The sequence below is a fragment of the Rhipicephalus microplus genome, chromosome 9 (assembly GCF_043290135.1).
Source record: "Rhipicephalus microplus isolate Deutch F79 chromosome 9, USDA_Rmic, whole genome shotgun sequence".
In the NCBI taxonomy this organism is placed as follows: Eukaryota; Metazoa; Arthropoda; class Arachnida; order Ixodida; family Ixodidae; genus Rhipicephalus; species Rhipicephalus microplus.
Window position 1 is genome coordinate 130,212,206 of NC_134708.1, and position 17,643 is coordinate 130,229,848.

General features: G+C 47.1%; 1 protein-coding gene across 2 annotated transcripts in view; it reads right to left on the minus strand.

The window, feature by feature from the left end:
• Window positions 1–17,643, minus strand: part of LOC142772156 (uncharacterized) — a 284,133-nt gene that overhangs the window by 8,368 nt on the left and 258,122 nt on the right. The window lies entirely within an intron of this gene.

Sequence of the window (17,643 nt, forward strand, 5' to 3'; positions counted from 1 at the left end):
ACGCCGGCGAAGCTGAGTTCACGTTACTGATCAATCCAGTCCACCCATTAAGGATTGGAACATCGGCTGCCCGGGATACAAATACGGACCTCACCTTTGCGATGCTGCCCGAAGGTGGCACCGCGAAGTGGAGGATTACGGGAATCAACCTGGGCAGCGATCACTTCATAATCGAAATTGAATTACCGCTGGCTCATCTCAACGGAAACCTGAACCACGGCAAAACATCAAAGCACAAACTCGTTGACTGGAGCAAGTTCCGTAACACAGAACTCGGCGAAGTCTATAATATCGACGAGTGGTCAGCGAAGCTGCTGGCCGCAACAGAGGGGGCCACCGAAGAGATCGATGCACCTGAAGAAATCAAAACCATGGACCCGAGACTAGCCCACCTCCTCGAAGCCAGGCGCTCGCTCCAAAAGCGTTGGTGGCGGCAACGTCACAACAGAAAGCTACTAAAGAAGATCGCAGAACTCGGCCGAGAGATCGAGCGACACAGCAGGCAGCTCTGCTCACAGCAGTGGTTTGCACTCTGCAGCCAGGCTGATGGGCAGGTTCACCGCGGCGGCACTTGGAAACTCCTCAGGCATCTGATGGATGAGACCAAGAGCTGCGAATACCAACGTACACGCATGGCCCAAATCCTACACACCACCGCTCGTCAACTGGGCGAAGAGGAGATGTTCAAGCGACTCAATGAGCGCTACCTCCCCATAACCAGTCGCGAAGACTACCCAGACTACGCCGGCTAGCCGAACCCCCACCTCGACCGAGGTCTAGAGGAATGGGAAGTGAGGCAGGTGGTGCAGGACGTGAACTGTCGTTCGGCCGCCGGACCCGACAGAGTTACTAACAAAGCTCTATGCAACCTGAGCGACTCAGCCATCACATCACTGACACGCTACTACAACGAATGCTGGCGTAACGGCAAGCTGCCCAAGGCCTGGAAGACAGCAAAGACAATCCTGCTGCCAAAACCAAACATGCAACCGGGTATAGAGGGCCTGCGTCCCATCTCGCTCACGTCCTGCGTGGGCAAGGTCCTGGAGCACGTTCTTAACACCCGGTAGAACCGTTACCTGGAAGCACACAATGTCTACCCGGACTCAATGCTTGGCTTCCGGGCCGAGTTGAGAACGCAAGACGCCATGCTCCTGAATGAACAAGAAGTCCTTGACCCACCGGGCGGGCTCCAAAGAATGACAACCGAGCGATCTTGGGCCTGGTCCTGCAGAGCGCCTTCGACAACGTTAGGCACTGGGTGGTCCTGGCTCAGGTGTCCTGCCTGGGGATGGGCGCCAGATCCTACAACTACATCAGAGCCTTCCTCTCTCACCGCACGGCCAGGCTGGAGGTGGGAGGAACGAAGCTCGAAGAACGAGAGCTGGGCAGTGCCGGGATCCCACAGGGCTCGGTCATCTCCCCGTTCATGTTTAACATTGTCATGATCGAGCTGGCCAGGCGTCTGGAGGCGCTGGGCCCGGGGATCCGACACTGCCTCTACGCCGACGACGTAACCATCTGGGCCACGGGTGGAAGCGACGAAGACATCGAGGCGGGCCTGCAGGTGGCGGTGGACGCCGTGTAGTCCGCGCTCTCGGGCACGGGCTTGCGGTGTTTGCCACAAAAATCACAGCTACTCATCCTGCCACCAACTGGGAGGCACAGAAAGAAGGCAAGTCGAGAGATGGCCGAGAACATCATCATGCGCCCCAGTGATGGTATGCAGATACCGCACGTCCCGGGGCTTCGAGTCCTGGGGATGTTCGTGGACGGCACCCAAACCAACGCCACGGCGGTCAAGAACATCACAACGAAGATGGGCGTCGTAGTGCGCCTGGTCTAGCGAGTGTCGTCCCGCTACCGGGGCATGAATGAGAGGGGGCTCCTGCGTCTGCTGTAGGCTTTCGTTATAAGCCACGCGGCATATGCGGGGGCCTTTCACCGCTGGACCGGCGCGAAACGTGCCAAGATCGACGCTGCCATCCGGAAGGCTTACGCGGGGGCTCCTGGGCTCCTACCAGACACAAAGACAACGGCCTTGCTGTCTCTGGGAGCTCACAACACGCTCTCAGAGATCAGCGAGGCCCAGAGAGCCTTGCAGCTGAACCGCCTGAGCAACACAGCCGCGGGCAGAGGATTACTCGAACGGGTGGTATTACTACCTCCTAGAGAACGCCCGGGAGCAGGACCAGACGGGGAGCTAGAAGAACAAGTCCCCCTGAGCGACGAGGCAGCGACGAAGATCATCGTCTACCCGCTGTCAAAGAACACGGACCCGGAAAGGGATGCGGGCAGGCGAGCGGCGAGAGCAGCGGCGCTGGCCCGTCAACATCAGAGAGACGAGGGCGCAGTTTACGTGGACGCCGCAAGGTATCCGGGAAGACGTAACGCCTTCGCAGCAGTGGTGGCCAGCGCTACTACCAGTAAACTACTAACAGCAAGCACCATGCGCGCCCGAACAGCCGGCCAGGCAGAGGAGGTGGCGATAGCCCTGGCCACAGGTAGGCCGGGCACGCACACGGTGCTAAGCGACTCAAAGCAGGCAATCAAGAATTTTGCCCGAGCCATGGTCTATCGGGGCACGGAGCGGCTAGTGAGGTCCATCGCGGCTTTGCGGGCTGCTCGCGGCGCCGCTACAGGGCCAACCATCGCCCTCAAATGGTTCCCAGCCCACATGGGACAACTGGCTCCCGACATCGAGAACTGCAACGAGGAGGCGGACGCTGTGGCCCGTGATCTCATCACGTGCCGGACCGCAGCAGCCCGTCTCTCCGAAACCAGCAGTGAAGAATGAAAAAAAGACCTCGATCCCCTCACCGACTTCGGAGGGATCCTGGCGGCCTACAGAGAATCCAGGAAAGCCTTTACACCCCCGCATCGTGAACTGTCACGTGCGGAAGCAGTGAAGCTCCGACAACTGCAAACAGAATGCGCGCTAACGCCAGCATTGGCCCGGCACGTATGCCCCGACATGTTTGTGGACGCAAAGTGTAGCGTGTGCGAACGTGAACTAGCCACCCTCCGCCACATCATGTTGGGCGGGTGTAACAGTGGTGTGAACAATGGGAATGGGCAGTGCCAGGACGCCACGTATCCCGAAGAGGTGGGAGCATGGATACGCTCCGAAGACTCAACCACGCAACGAAGGGCCATCGAGCGGCTTGAGGAGGCCCTGGCAAAGCAAAGGAGAAAGGGAGCCGACGCCCCGGACAACGGGAGCGGAGGAGCCCGAGTATCCAACGCCTAGCCGGAGCACAACGTCCTCAAGATCTAGGGCCTGAGACTATAGGACTATTAGCCATAGTCTTCAGATAGGGATTACCCGCGCCCTGCGTGGCCGGTGACTTCTCGCACGCCGGATGCGTAAATAAATGTTGTCTCTCTCTCTCTCCAGAGGAGTGCCGTGATGGCCTTGGTAGACATATGGACGCCAACGCGCGCGCCTTCCCCGTGCAGTCGCCATCTGACACTTCGCTGGAGCCGCTTGATAGCGCCTCTGATTGGCGTTTGCCACTGTGGTATAGCCATGGAAAAGGAGAGTGCAAATGCTGCTCAACGGTGCAGTAGAGCGGAGAAGCTTAACTCATCGGATCCCGAAGTAGTTGCCCGGCAAAATAAATATACATGTGCCACATAATACGTATACCGTATGTGTGTCATTGGAACAGCTGTAAGCATGATAATCAAGCTAATGTTTCTTTCTTGCATTTTCATATATATAGATACGTATACATATACGGTGCATGACATCGATGCCGACGTCGACGCTGGTGGCGAAATCCAGCCGAGAGTGTCGATATAATTGCTGTCACAATAATATTCCTAAACGCACTACTCCGGGCTTAGATGGGGTTCGTAGAAATGCGCTTACAGGAGAAGGAAATACGAGACACTTGGCGGAAAAGTATAATGAACTCAATCTATAAAGGCAAGGAAGAAGAGGTTAACATTCGCTCGTAGAGACCGCTAACCTGTGCTGTACAGGTTGGTGATGCAAGCAGTAAAATTAAGAATAAAACGTGGGCAGAGAAAAAACAATATTTCGAAAGAACCTTAGAATGGATTCCGAATAGACATGTGGTCAAACTATGACCTGTTTGTATTTACCTAGTGTATAGAAATATCTAAAATAGAAAACAGGCCCTTACACGTAGCTCATTTGGACACCACCGGTATGACAACGTTAATCAGGAAATTTTGTGCGACCTATTGAAGGAAGTGGGATTAGGTGACGACTGTATACAGCTTTCGAGAGAAATATACCAAGAAATTACAGTTTGCATAGAATCGGAAGGAGCAAGTAGCGACGACAGCATTGAAAGTAACAAGGGGCTGAGACAGGATGTCCTTTGTCCCCGCTGTTATTCATGCTGTACATGGTGAGGATGGAAAAAGCGCTTGAAGGTAGCAACGTTAGGTCTAATCTATCACAAAAACAGGCTGGCGCGATGGTTGAGCAGAGGCTTGCAGGTCTATTTTATGCAGACGATATTGTCCTATTTGCAGACAGTGACGACGATATACAGCGGCTGGCAGATATATGTGGAAGGGAAGGCGAGGCTCTCGGACTAGGATTTAGTGCAAAAAATATGGATTGATGGTGTTCAATAATCCCTAGGACCCGGCGGTCTCAATATAGGGCAGAAAAATGCAGAGGGTAACCGAGTACAAGTACCTCGGAGTATGGGTAAATGAGAGAGATTGATATATGAAGGTACAGGAAAAAACATTGGTAGCAAAGGGAAATAGGAATGCTGCAATAGTGAAGCACAGAGCGTTTGGGGGTACAATGGGTACGAAGTGCTTCGAGGTTTGTGTGAAGGCGTAGTGGTTCCGGAGCTTACATTTGGGAACTCATTGGTGTGCATGATGTCACAGGTGCAATGAGGAATAGATGTAAATCAAAGGACTGTAAGACGCCTCGCGTTGGGCGCTCACGGGAAGACGATCACGAATGAGGCTGTAAAGGGGGATATGAGATAGACAGACTTTTAAGTAAGGGAAGCTCAGAGCAAAATAAGATTTGAAGAGAGGCTTAGAAAAATGAAGGAGAGTAGATGGGCAAAGAGTGTTCAGGTATTTGTATCAAAGAGCGTGGGCACAAAGTCGAGAAAAGGAACTATGAGGCTCACCAGTTAATATACGGCTGACATTGTGGGTGATATGGCAACAAGAACCATTAAGCGAAAATTCACGGAGGCGGAGTGGTTTGACTGAATGACAGTGATGGGAAAGAAGCCTGCTCTCAGTTAGTTACCTAAAGGGCGAGAACGAAATAAGGTGGGTGAGTATTTATAAAAATTCAAGGGGAAGCGAATATTGTACATTTTGTGGGGGAGCTAATGATGATATATGGTGTTTTTTGGCGCAAGGGCCATTTGTTGGCCAAAGAGCGCCATTTCATCTTACTAAAAATATGGACAATGATTGTGATAAGCGGCTGTATAAGGGCCATAAAATTCCTCGCGATAAGGCGGGTAAGAACATACAAGTAATAAAATGATGACCATGCCGTGAAAGATGTGTGTGGTGTGAATGATGACAAAAGTTGGTGATAATAAGACGATGGTGGATATGTATGGCATTAGCACAAGTGCCTCACTCGTTCATGCCCTTGCGTCCAAGGGCCGTGAGGCAAGTGCTTTCCTGTGTAGCCACCGCAGCAAAAACCTCTCTAGAGAGGTCGTGCTACGGTATGCCCGGGTATATGATATGAAAATTATGAATTTCCTTTAAAAACGATAATAATGATTTGTGACTAAAAAGCGGTTCCCTACCGACGAACATTGCAGGGTGTAAAGGTATATGTTGTCGGTAGGATAGTGGGAAGTGGTGTCTTCTTAGAATGTCTAAATGTTTACATTGAATTAAAACGTGAAGAACTGTTAATGTCTCACCACATTTATCACACAATGGTGGATCACCGCCGGATAAAAGATGTGTGTGTGTCGTGTATGTGTGTCCTATCCTGAGTCTTGTTAGTGTTACCTCTTTTAGACGTGATTTTGATACTGGTGGCCAATGGCCAAGGTGTGGCTTGATAACGTGTAGTTTGCTTTGTGTGTGTGTATCCCACTTGCTCTGCCAGTAGTCCCTGAGGTTTCGTTTGAGAGACGGCTTAAGATCAAGGGCCGGGATTGATATAGATGTAATGGCGGTGCTCTCATGGATGGATGCAGCGAGCTGATCCGCCCTCACGTTGCCTTGGATCTCACGTTGCCCTGGCACCCAGCACACTACAACATGTTGTTTGTGTGTGTAGAGTGTACACAAAATGGAGTAAAGTGAGACAAGGACTGGGTTTTTTGTTTTTTAAGACTGTGCAGAGCCGTTACCACACTGAGGGAGTCTGTATAAATTACTGCTTTTTGTATTTGTAATTGTTTGATGTGTTTAGCTGCCACCAGTATCGCGTAAGCTTCCGCTGTGAAGATACTTGTGCGTGGATGTAGAGGGCCAGCATCCGAAAAAGATGGGCCGACAGCAGCGTAGGACACAGAGGAGTTAGACTTGGAGGCATCTGTGAAGAACTCAGGACGTGTGTATTTGTGTTGAAGTTCCAGAAAGTATGTTCGGATATGGGCAATAGGTGCATGTTTTGTAACCTCTAGGAAAGACACATCGCAGTCTATAGTCTGCCACTGCCACGGTGGCGGGTATGCTACAGGAGCCATTAAACTGTGTTCGAGTGACACTCCAGTGTCCTCAGCTAGACCCTTCAGGCGAACTGAGAAGGGCTGCCTCATTGAAGGCCTGTTTTGAAAAAAAAAATGGAGCTCGCCAAGTCATTAATAGTAGAGTATGAGGGGTGCCTCTTGTCTGCTTTCACCTTAAGGAAATATACAAAGGACATGTAGGTTCTTTGCAGATGAAGCGACCACTCATTTGACTCAACGTAAAGGCTTTCCACGGGGCTGGTGCGAAAAGCACCCGTAGAAAGGCGGATGCCCAAATGGTGCACGGGGTCTAGCATTTTCAAGGCACTTTGAGTGGCAGACTGATAGACAACGGCCCCATAATCTAAGCGGGTACGAATAAGGCTTCTATAGAGGTTCATGAGGCATTGCCTATCACTACCCCACGTAGTACGTGACAACACTTTTATAACATTCATGGCTTTTAAACATTTTGTTTTTAAATACTTTATGTGTGGTACGAAGGTCAACTTGTTGTCAAAGATTAAGCCTAGGAATTTATGCTCCGCATTCACAGACAGACGTTGGCCGTTCAGTTCAATGCCGGGTTCTGAGTGCATGCCTCTCTTTCGGGAGAACGAGACACACGTGCTTTTTCCTGGGTTCAGCCGGAATCCGTTTTCCTCTGTCCATTTGGAGACCTTGTTTAAACCTAACTGAACCTGTCGCTCACACATTGCTAGGTTGCATGACTTAAAGCCAAGCTGAACGTCGTCGACATATGTACAATAGAACATATTGCGGGGGATGGACAGGTGCAAGGAATTCATTTTGATAATAAAAAGTGTACAACTAAGTACACCACCTTGCGGTACTCCCGTTTCTTGCACAAATATTTGGGAGAGATTACTGCCCACACGGACGCGGAATTTCCGATTGGACAAGTAACTCTCGATTATGAAAAGCATTCTACCGCGCACACCCAGGTGAGACAAGTCTCTTAATATCCCAAAACGCCATGTTGTGTCGTAAGCCTTCTCGATATCGAGAAACACTGAGAGGAAGTATTGTTTGTGGACAAAAGCGTCTCGGATCTGTGCCTCGATACGCACCAGATGGTCGTTGGTGGATCTACCCTCCCGAAACCCACACTGAAATTGGTCGAGCAGATTGTGTGTTTCAAGGAAATGTAAAAGTCGGCGGTTTATCATTTTTTCAAAAAGTTTACAAACGCAGCTGGTTAGTGCAATGGGCCTATAACTTGAAACTGAGGAAGGGTCCTTGCCCTGTTTCAAAATAGGGATAACAATAGCCTCTTTCCAGGAAGCAGGGATGGTGCCTGAAAGCCAGATAGCATTGTATAGAGAGAGTAAAGTTTTTCGCGTTTTGAGCGGCAAGTTTTTCAACATTTCATATGTGACACGGTCGTAGCCTGGAGCGGAATTATTGCAAGAGTTTAGTGATGTTTGTAGCTCAGCTAAGTTGAAAGGTTGGTTGTATTCCTCGTAATTTGTGCACTTGGATTCTAGTTTCTGCTTTTCTATCTTTGCTTTGTGTCTTTGGAAAGCTTCAGTGTAGTGTGACGAGCTAGACACCTGCTCGTAGTGTGCACCGAGGAAGTTCGCTTGATCTTCTAGGCTATCACCTTGTGTGTTTACGAGTGGGAGTGAGTGTACTTGTCTTCCTGCTACCCTACGAACCATGTTCCAGACTTTAGCCTCTTGTGTATATGAATTTATCCCTGATAAAAACTTGTGCCAGCTTTGTTTTCTGGCCTGCCGACGCGTTCTCCTGCCTCGAGATTTTATTTTCCTAAAGCTCTCAAGGTTTTCCGCTGTCGGCGAGTTCCGCAGCAACCTCCATGCCCTGTTCTGTTCCTTTCGCGCATTCTGGCACTCAGTGTTCCACCACGGAACGTGTCGTTTGCCGGGCAGTCCAGATGTTTGTGGAATGCACTTGGTTGCTGCGTCAGTAAGAAAAGCCGTGAAGTACTGCACAGCTTCATCTATGCCTAACCCGCATATGTCAGTCCAATTTAGGTGAGTAAGCTTTTGAAATCGTTCCCAGTTGGCTTTGTTTACCAGCCATTTGGGAACATGTGGAGGACATTCATTTATTATTGGTGTACTCAAAACTAAAGGGAAATGGTCACTTCCGTATGGATTATTTATGACTTTCCACTGAAGTAATGGTACAAGTGAAGGAGATGCGATACTGAGGTCTATGGAAGAGTAAGTTTTGTTGGCAAGGTTATAGTATGTTGCCTCTTTCCTATTCAACAGACAAGCACCCGATGAAATGAGGAATTGTTCAATGAGACGACCTCGGGCATCACAGCGAGAGTCACCCTACAGACCATTATGTGCGTTCAGGTCCCCAAGGACCAGATAAGGTTCAGGTAGTTAGTCGATTAAAGACTGGAATTGAAGTTTTTCGAGACGGTGGTGCGGAGGTATGTACAAAGAACAAACAGTGACAAGTTTGTTTAGAATAACAGCTCGGACAGCCACCGCCTCGAGGGAAGTTTGAAGGGGTAATTGTGTGCATGCTATACCTTGACTTACTATAACCGCTACACCACCGGATGGTAGCATGGCATCATCTCTATCCTTTCGGAAGATTATGTAGTTACGTAATAAGTTTGAGTTAGTTCGTTTTAAGTGTGTCTCCTGTACACACAGCACTCTTGGATTGTGTTCATGGAGGAGTTCTTGTAAGTCATCGAGGTTTCGAAGAAGGCCTCGGATGTTCCACTGTAATGTTTCTGTCTGCATATTTAAACAAGAGAGATACTGCTGTGTGTACAAAGAGTATCCTGTGTTGGAGTGAGCTCGTTAATTCAGGTGGCAGGACGGTCGTCCGGCCCCGTTATTGGTTTTTTATTTTTCTTAACGCGCTCCAAGGAGGCGCGCCGCTCTTTTGGTACCAAGGGTACCGTTGTATCCATTGCCTCCCCAGAGGCACTGGTTGCCCGCACATGCGAGCTGGTGGTTCGGATTTTAGGCCTCGCCTGGTGAGGGGAGGCCTTGAGACCAGAGGACCCTGGAGTCTCCGGCCTCAATTCGCTAGGCGGCGGAGTAGACTGAACTACTGCCGCCTTGGGGGCAGGTGCCACAGCCGTCGGCTCGCTCTGCGCTGGCCGAAGGAGTAACGAGGGCTGGTGCGGCGTTGCCCCCTGACGCGCCGCATCAGCATATGTAGCGCCATAAAATGGCGACACTCTTCGTCTTGCTTCCTTGAATGTGATGTTTTCTTTAATTTTCAATGTGATAATTTCTTTTTCTTTTTTCCAAAATGAGCAAGACCGTGAGTATGCGGCATGATTTCCGCCACAGTTCACACAGTGTGATGGTTCTTCGCAATTGTCAGAGTTGTGGCCTGACACTCCACATTGTGCACAAGTTTGGTGACCACGACAGCTTTGTGAGCCGTGGCCATACTTCTGGCATTTGAAACAACGACGTGGGTTAGGTATGTATGGTCTGATCGACGTCTAGTGTACCCTGTTTGAATACTTTCTGGCAGATTACTGGAAGCGAACGTGAGTATTAGGTGTTTTGTTAGTGTTACCTTGTCTCTTCTAATGGTGATCCTTTGTACATTGGTCACATTCTGACTCTTCCACCCCTCCAGAAGTTCGTCTTCAGTCAAGCCGAGCAAATCAGCATCAGATACTACTCCACCGGTTGTGTTCATGGATCTGTGTGGCGTTACAGTGATGGGAGTGTCACCAAAAGTTGAAAGATTCTGTAGCTTTTCAAACTGTTCTTTTTCTCGAACTTCAAGGAGGAGGTCTCCGCTGGCCATTTTGGTAACTTTGTACCCGGCTCCTAGAGTTTCTGTGAGACATCTGGCTACTACAAAGGGGGATACAGTTCTGGCTTGCTTGCTGCTTATCTCACTATGTATAACATGGAAATGGGGCAAGTTCTCAGTTGATCGGTTGAAAAATCCTAAGTCTTCGGTGCGTACGCGCTTTAAGGCGGTACGATCACTTAATAATGGAAATGCTCTATGCATGCCAGTTTAATTTTCTTCAGAAGCGTTGGCGGCCACCCACCACGGAGCCCAACGAGGGGACGCTACAAGTTTGCGGGTGCTAAAACCTGCAGACGCCAGCCGTACAACGCTACTATAACCCAATGCGCCTAGACCAAGGTAGGCTATTTGCACAGGGTTAACCCTAGCCGCCAGGAAGTTTGGAAGTAAACAGAAAAGAGGAGAAGACAGGACAGATAAAAAGTGAGAGATAAAGACGAAGATGTAGGGAGATAGGAAAAGGCGACTGCCGATTTCCCCTGGGTGGGTCAGCCCAGGGGTGCCGTCTACGTGAAGCCAGGGCCAAAGGGGTGTGTTGCCTCTGCCGGGGGGCCTTAAAGGTCCAATCACCCAGCGTCAGCTCAACCCCCAGGATCCCCTTTTCCCCGGACACGGCAAAGCCACGCACGGCTAGGCGTGGGAGGGAGCCGAAACTCCCTCGTTAGCTCGGGTCCGTGGTGTCGCTACACACCAAACGCCTACTTGCGCAGGCGCCCCTGCGGGGTTGTGGGGGAGCTAAAGCAATGAAACATGTTCTGATCGATTGAGGCAATATCCACCCAGGTATACGTGTGTGTACAAGCATTCATGATGCTTTGGGTTTTAGGGACAAACAAGGAAAGCTGAACATGTCCGCGATAGACGCAGGTAAGGGATGGTTAGAGTATTGGTGGCAGAAAAGTAGAGGTGAAGGACAAAAATATTGGGAAAATGAGGTCATTCTGCCTAAAGAGGCAGAGAGATGGAACATAATTTAAAATTTTTCTTTGTTATATTAAGAAGTACATAAGACATTACGCCAACATAAAAAGAAACTTTTCTTTTTTTTTTCTTGCGAGCCTGGTGGAACACATGTTACCACCCCGTTATAAAGGGGACGCTCATAGCATCCATTCATCCATTTTCATTTCAGGATGTATCAAAAGTATGTTAGAAGCCTAGTTACCACGCCTTTTTTTCATAAGACTAGTGGACATAACTTTTTGGTTTACTTCTAGTAATACTAGAACTTGTTTGTTTTATTGCGATTATACTGATGCTCGAAAAGCAGCAACCCATTGGCATCGATTGCGTTTTGGTCAGTTCATGTGTTCAAATTGTATCAAGGTACTTTTTATCGATCGGCGTTAGCTCTGTTTTAAACCAGCTTTGATATATAAATACGAGCTTGTGTGTCAGACTTTACCTGCTGGTACGACAAAGCCAGCGTGTCTAATGCCTGTGAACCATGTCATCTGCGCGCTTCACCGACGTCGGGCTGCGCAGCCTTCAGCGTGAAAAGTCAACGTCGGCAAATCGCTTAGAGACTGCCTACAAAAACGGAATAATCATGCATAATGTGGGCATGCGCACCGGTGAGTGAAAATGCACGGCTTTTCATCTAAACATGGTCCTTTTCTTTTGCATGCGCTACAATTTTTGTAATTTCATAGAGCTTTTCGACTTATCCAGCTAATGAGACGCACCCCTCGCGAATGTTAGAGATTGTTTACTTCGTTCACACATTCGCTGAAAATATCTTTACTGCTAAATTTGTCGTCCACGCGTCCATCCATCCGTCCGTGCGTCCATCCGTCCCTGCTTCCGTACGTTCGTCTGCGAGTCTGTCCCCCCGTCTGACCGTACGTGATTCCATCCCTCCATCCGTCCGTATATGCTTTTGTCCGTCTGTCCACCCGTCCGTACGTACATGCTTCTGTCCGTCCGTCTGTCCGTCCATTCGTTCTTGTGTCTGTCCGTTCGTGTTTCCGTCCATTCGTCCGTCCGTGCTTCCATCCGTCCATACGTCTGTCCGTCTGTGCGTCCGTGCTTCTGTCCGTCCGTCCATGCCTCAATCCAATGGTTCGTTCGTCCGTCTGGGTGCACGGACGGTTGGACACATGGACGGACCAACGCTTTGCCACACTAAACCTCATGTACTCCATGGATATGCTGTGAAAACCACTAACGCTATTTTACGGTAGCTTTTAGCGAAACAAGTCCCTATACTAACGCCATCTTGTTATAATACATTCAAGGACATATACAAACAACGTCATCTATTGAGCAAGTCATAATATAAAGGTGGCTACATACTGCATAACGAGGACGGAACGACCTATGGCCTAAGGAGCTTCTCCCCTTAAAGAATATTAGGTCCTTAGACTTCGATGGCATTCCTACCATGAAATAATCTGGTGCAAGTTAACATATTGCAACAAAAGTATAACTGTAGGAGTAATATATAGGCCTCTAAATGAGGCACCTTGCCCCGCCGTGGTGGTTTAGTGGCTAATGTACTCGGCTGATGACCCACAGGTCGCGCGATCAAATCCTTGCTGCGGCTGCTGCATTTTCGATGGAGGCGGAAATGCTGTAAACCCGTGTGCTCAGATTCGGGTGCACGTTAAAGAACCCCAGGTGGCCAAAATTTCTGGAGCCCTTCACTACGGCGTCTCTCATAATCATATGGTGGTTTTGGGACGTTAAACCTCACATATCCTACATCTGTTAAACCTACATCTGTAATAACGCTAACCGAACGCTAGGATACTTACGCCGCAACTTTTCTCGCGCTCCGCTGTCCCTCAAAATTCTATTATACCGATCACTAATTCGCCCAAAGCTTGAGTACGCGTCCGCTATATGGGATCCCGTGCAGCAAAATTTAATTAACGCGTTAGAATCTGTTCAGAACCGCTCAGTTCGGTTCATTTGTTCTAATTATTCCCGTACTGCTAGCATATCAGAAATGAAATCTAACCTTGACCTACCCAATTTAACTGTCCGGAGGAAACTGGCGCGACTGCATTTTTTTCATAAGATATTTTGTCACAATCCATCAATGAAGCGAGACCTCATTTCACAACCGTCATACCACTCATCGCGCATTGATCACCAGCATAAGGTTGCCATTCCGTTTTTCCGCACCAAATTTTTTTCAGCAGCCTTCTTACCGAAAACAGCCGCCGATTGGAACCACCTTCCCTCTTCCGTTGTAACAATAACAGACCCTTTGTTATTCAAGACTGCAATTTCTCAGCAATGCTTGTAACTATACGCAGTTTCCATTATCTATCTTTGTCTTGTATGTGCTTGAATTCTTACTTATACATTTTTAGTTGACTTATGTTGCCTTCCTGATTTGCGCATCTGACACTTGTTTCTTTATTTTGTCTCTTTTTTCTTGTGTGTTATAAATGTTGTACCCACCCCCTCTGTAATGCCCTACGGGCCTAGAGGGTATTCAAATAAATAAATAAATAATTAAATATAAATTAATCAAATGTGGCACCTGACTACATCGACATTATTCACCATCATCTTTCAATGCACAGAAACTCCAAGTAAAAAATGACTCTGGCCAGGGACTTTCACGGGATAAACTGGGATAATAATTCACAAGACGCTCGTGACACCACGAGTTCAAGTTGCTTCTTAACGTGGCTTTCGCGTTCTCACTGAATCAACGAGTGACCCATAAATGGTATCACTTCAAAGTCATCGTCTTTACTTGACCCAGCGTTTGTAAGTAGCAAATTAGAGGGTTCTTCTGTGTCCGTCGAGAATGGCATTTCGTACCACAAAGTGCTTTCTTTAAGTTGTCCCACACGCAGAAATACAAAAAGCCTGTATCTACTTACTTTAAAGGTTACACCCTTGCAAATGATCGTGCTATGTTTCCTAGAAACACAGTTCCATTAATTCACCGAGCAAACAGATGTGAAAAGGCTTTGGATACGTTTTAAAAGCATTGTCAACTATATGTAGCGAACATAACTTCATTTCGAACAAAAAGAAATGTATCAACTGACCATACCCTTGGATAACGTCAGCTGATTCAACTGAAAAGAAAATTACAACGACGGTGGTAAAAGGAACCAAGAGCAACACATCCGATCTTGTCAGATCCTTAAAACACAAAATGTTTGAAGCAAAAGCTCATTTCTTTAGCACTACATTGCCTTTGTTTATGACCCACTGTCCCAAAAAATTCTGGTGATATTTGTCAGATGGACGAGATTCAATCTCGCAAATTACATATCCTGAAGAAGTTATTAGGAAACTAGAGCAAATCGCTAATGAGGTGAATAAGTTTTTTCAATCAGTTTTTACGAAACATGCCATTAACGCGGCACTACCCTCTTTTGCTGTGAAGGTACTCATAGAAGAATTATTAAGGCATAGTTTCTTTTTTACTCAATCTTTATCTAAAGAAATCCACTGGTGCCAATGAAATTACTCATTTTTATGCCGATATGCACAACGGACATATAAATATTTTTTGAAACTATACGCATTATATTGAACCACAGCGCAATTACCAGATGACTGCTGCAATGGTCAGGCACAAAGCTAGAAATAAGCAACTACTGCCCAGTGCCGCTTACGAGCTCGTGCTGCAAAATAATAGGAGACATAATTTTTGTAAACCATAATAACTCGCATAGAAACAAATCACACTCTTTGTAAACCTCAACATGGTTTGAGATGAGGCCTCTCGTCTACAACCCAATTATCCGAATTAACCCATGACATAGCCATTGCAAATAACGAGAACAGTCAAATATATGGCGTATTTTTAGACTTTTATGAAGCGTTCGACTATGTCTCACACAAGGATTTTCTCAGAACTATCGGCTTTTGGTATTCATGATAATATAGTGGCCTGGATGAACAGTTTCTTAACCAAACGAGAACAGACCGTAAAAATCGACAACCACCTATAGTAACCACTTGACCTTTACTCTAGAGTACCTCAGAGATCGGTTCTTGCTTCACTCTTGTTTTTATTGTTTATTAACTACATCCACTTTTCCGCTAATAACCCTGTTCAGATGCAACTATTCGCAGACGACTGTGTCATGTACACTGTCGTGCACAACTCAGACGATCAAGTTAGACTGAATGATTCATTGCAAACATTTTACTTCTGGTGTAATACTTTGGCATGAACTCAAGCACATGAAAAACTTATTTAATTTTCTTCACAAATAAGACGAAGCCCCTAACAATACATATGAAATAGGAAATCCAATTATGGAGAAAAGTGACAACGTAAAATACTTTGGCATTACACTCTCACAAAATCTCAACTGGGAACCACATATTTTAGCTATCAGTCGGAAAGCGGAGAAAAATCTTTTCTGAGGAACAAATTGTGAGCTGCACCACTACTATTTATTCTTAATGAATACAAAACACTAATTAGACCATGTTTAGAGTACGCTGATGTCATCTGGAGTCCACATCAAAATCACATCATTAACAAAATAGAACGAGTATAAAATTGGCAGTTAGGTTTATATATTCAGATTTCTCGAGGCAATCCAGTTCTGCAGGCTTGCTCGCAAAGGCAAACTTGACACCTCTTTCGCAATGCAGAATTATCTCGCCACTGAAATTTCTTCACCAATGATATCATGGTTACTTTCGCATATAACGTTCTCATTACCTTACCTGACCCGCCTAAACACTCATTGCGACTGAACCATTCTAAAACAATCCGCCAACCTTTTAGTTGTGTTAACGCTTATAAACATTCCAGTTTTCCGTCAGATATTCATCACTGGAACAGATTAAACAATAGTATTGTGTGGTGTAACACCATTCAATCACTTATGAACTCAATACAGTGTCCAATATGAATTATGAGCTGTTGATAATGTCTTTTCTCTTTATGTATTTTCTTGTTGTTTTATGTATTTTTTTGATGTTTAGGTATGCATTTTCTTGTTCCCGCTCCTGCATGGGCCATTAAGTGCGTGCAGTATGTTCAAATAAAAAAAAATTGAAAAAAGAAGCATTCAGGGTAGCATATCTCAAAGTGGAATCAGCGTGCCGTTTAAGCTTCAAGGCCTCATTCAACGCAAAATTTTCCTGTATTTGACTTTTCGAAAAGTTCCACGGATGTAAAATCACTTTGAAGACGTATTCGGCTTTTACGACTACAATTATTAACGCTTCACAGCTCCGGAGCGTGTCGTACAATATCAGCTCTGCGGCGGCTCCAATGCCGCGCCGTAATACAGTGTACTGGAAGGGGTACACTCTACCGTGGGCGAGGCCTCTCTGGTGGTTGCACCTGTCCCTATTTCAAAGTTTCACCGTAGCTTCATGACCAGTAAAAATATTGAATAACTCTGTTATTACTGCAGTAGACGCTCAAGCGCGATATAGTCCGCCATCCATTCGCTGCGGTGCTCTGTTTGTACTAAAGAGAATCAGGTCACAGACAAGCGATCGTGTCTGCAACCAGTAGGTGGGCATGTCTGCAACAATCAAGGTCCGCGAAAATGCGCTTTTAGGATCGACGACGACAGCTAGGAAGAACAGACGAAACCTCAGGTAAATATACCGCGAAACACAGAAATTTGGGTCATGAGTTATTACTTTTTCAAAAAAAAAACATTTCTTTCACATTCCGGTCAAAATAAAGGTTCTGCCTCGGTGGAGCAGTGGTTACAAGCTGCGAACACGAAGGTCGCGTGTTCAAGCGCAGCCATGGAGGTCGCATTTCCATGTTGGTGAAATGCTAGCGGTTCGCGTACTTTGTGGCGCTAGTGCATGTTAGCAACAGATGACCGACATTTTCAGAACACCCCACTATGAATTGTCTCATATCCGTGGTTTCGGGACGTGGAACCCGGCATATTATGATTGTTGTTAAAAGTTCTGCCCCATGTTGCAAGGTCTGTAACACTTGGAGGCAAAAACCAGTCTTACATTGATTGATTAGGTTATGCAATGGGCGACTGGTTCTCTTAGAGTACGCAATTAGCCGCCGAGCAAGACGTCAAAGGGCACCCATGAGAAAACGATAAAGCTCCAATTACTGAATTACATTTCCAGACACTAAATCGCCGCTCTCGCCACGAGAAGATTGGTAAGCGAGAAAACACGCAAAAAGAAAATTGGATACGAATTGAATACTGTTCTACATCCTAGCGGGTCCATAATCGTAAAAATGAATTCCATTGCCATATGA